Genomic DNA, 2,449 nt, shown 5'->3' on the forward strand with positions numbered 1-2,449 from the left:
TCCAAATCATTTCTAAAATACATATATATGGTATCAGATTGATGTAATTTCTGTGCACTGAGGACAAGCAAGTCCTAGGTTACAAACTGAACTCTCCAATGCAAGAACAAGATGCATTTCTTCCTTTAGGAGGTGCGATTGTCAGAAGAAAATAAAAAGGTTTCAGTTTTGTTTTTGCATGTGGGTGGGTATTCTGTTTGTAATAATTGTTTGGATACACTATATTTTTAATATGCTAGTTGTGATAAATTTCATGCCAAGTAAAGATGTCCATAGTCATGTTTTATGTTCCTAAAGTAACAGAATGACTTTCAAACTAGAAAAGACAAAAGAAATGCTAATGTAGCATTTTTTTCCATTTTTCCGAAAATTTCGTTTTCTCCCGGAAAAAAAACGGGGTTTTTTCCGAGCTTCAAAATTTCCGGAAATTTTACATCTCTAGTCGCTACACACCCAGTCCAGGTACATTAAGACCAGATCAAGTCTCATGCCTCTAAAGACGAGTAGGCAGTCACTTAGTGGGCGGGGGGGGGGATTCTTCTCACCTCCCCAGTCCCTTTTGCCTATTTGTTCATCTCCCACCCCATATCTAGGGCCTGTCTGGAAACACCTGGTACAAGCAGCAGGCTTCCCGTGCGGTGAACCAAGCCATCGGCAGAGTCATCCGGCACAGGCAGGACTACGGTGCCATCTTCCTCTGCGATCACAGGTGAGGTGATCCTTCTTCTTGCTCCATGTAGCTTGCCCTTTTCTCAGTTCCTCTTGCTGGCATCCTGTGCCTCTGCTCTCACCTTTTTGCGTCACCATCATGGAAGAAGAGCTCAAAATGGTGGTGGACACTAGGAGCCCTTCCTTTTGATGGTGCTGTGTGGAAGATCCTTCTTTCCCCAAACACGAGTGAGGAAATGAAGTGGGTACCAAGGAGGGAGGGGGAGAGAGATTGGAGATTCTGGCCCTGCTGTTGGACCTTCTGATGGCCCCTGGGTTTTGGCCATTGTGTGTCACAGAGTGTTAGACTGGATGGGCCACTGGCCTGATCCAGCATGGCTTCTCTGATGTTCTTCTGTCTGGGGCAGGGGTGCTCTGTCTTCTTGGTGCTTTGGGGGCAACAGTGGGAGGGCATCTGGAGTTCTCACCCCACTGGTGGACCTCCTGATGGCCCCTGGGTTTTGGCCACTGTGTGACACAGAATGTTGGACTGGATGGGCCATTGGCCTGATCCAACGTGGCTTCTCTTATGTTCTTATATGGAGCAGAGGTCCATGAGGGGCTATTGGCCACAGGGTCTAGATGGGACACTGTGCCTGGGACAGTGATGCTTTGTATTCTTGATGCTTGGGGGGCCACAGTGGGAGGGCTTCTGGGGTTCTGGCCCCCACTGGTGGACCTCCTGATGACACCTGGGTTCTTGGTCACTGTGTGACACAGAGTGTTGGACTGGATGGGCCATTGGTCTGATCCAACATGGCTTCTTTTATGTTCTTATGTTAAGTGTCACTGGATTTCATACCTAGAAATATTTTCTCCTGCCAGTGACCATTGTGTGTGAGCACATAGATTTTAAATTTCATTTTCATTTCAGGTTGTCTTGAGGGTGTTTTGCAAACCACGCATGACTTGGAAATAGTTGTTTTGAATATAGCTGATTGATATTCATTTTTTGTTTCTATGTTTTTAATTCCCAACAGGTTCGCCAATATGGATACCAAAGCCCAGCTGCCTTCCTGGGTGCGTCCTTATGTCAAGACTTACGATAATTTTGGGCACGTGGTCAGAGATGTGTCTCAATTCTTCCGTGTTGCACAGAAGATTGTAAGTATCCTTGCAATGAGAGATGAAAACTATCATTTGTATTCAGTCCCATAAAATAGGAAAGGGATTACCATTATATAGATCCTCCTAGGGACATAAGGGTGACCCTTTAATATTCCCAGGATTCTGAGGTACTTTAAACACAGTATGCTCATAACTTCAAAAAACATAAGGATCCCTGCCTAAGAGTCACTGACAGAACTCCTTAAGAGGAAGGGTTGAAGGATCTGGGTATGTTTAGCTTGAAGAGGAGACAACTGAGAGGTGATATGATAACCATCTTCAAGTACTTGAAGGGCTGCCCTATAGAGGATGGGGCGGAGTTGTTTTCTGTTGCCCCAGAAGGTCGGACCAGAGCCAGTGAGTTGAAATTAAATCAGAAGGGTTTTCGGCTAAACATGAGGAAGAACTTCCTGACAGAACGGTTCTTCAGTGGAACAGGCATCCTCGGGTGGTGGTGGGCTCTCCTTCTTCGGAGGTCTTCAAGCAAAGGCTACATGGCTATCTGACCGCAATGCTGATTCTGTGAACTTAGGCAGATCATGAGAAGGAGGGCAGGAAGGGTTGCCTCAGTGCTTAGTTCTCGTGGCCCTTTCTTACACGCCCAGGGAAATGCTGATTACCACCTTGGGGTCAG

General features: G+C 46.2%; 1 long non-coding RNA gene across 1 annotated transcript in view; it reads left to right on the top strand.

The window, feature by feature from the left end:
* The first annotated feature begins 643 nt into the window (after positions 1–643).
* The window catches only part of LOC107125837, a 12,423-nt gene continuing 10,617 nt past the window's right edge, over positions 644–2,449 (top strand). The window contains exons 1-2 of the long non-coding RNA XR_001483049.1: positions 644–709; positions 1,689–1,812. This is a non-coding gene — a long non-coding RNA (uncharacterized LOC107125837). The remainder of the gene's footprint in view (positions 710–1,688; positions 1,813–2,449) is intronic.

The sequence above is a fragment of the Gekko japonicus genome, unplaced genomic scaffold, assembly GCF_001447785.1.
Source record: "Gekko japonicus isolate JY-2015 unplaced genomic scaffold, Gekko_japonicus_V1.1 scaffold4702, whole genome shotgun sequence".
NCBI classification, from domain to species: Eukaryota; Metazoa; Chordata; class Lepidosauria; order Squamata; family Gekkonidae; genus Gekko; species Gekko japonicus.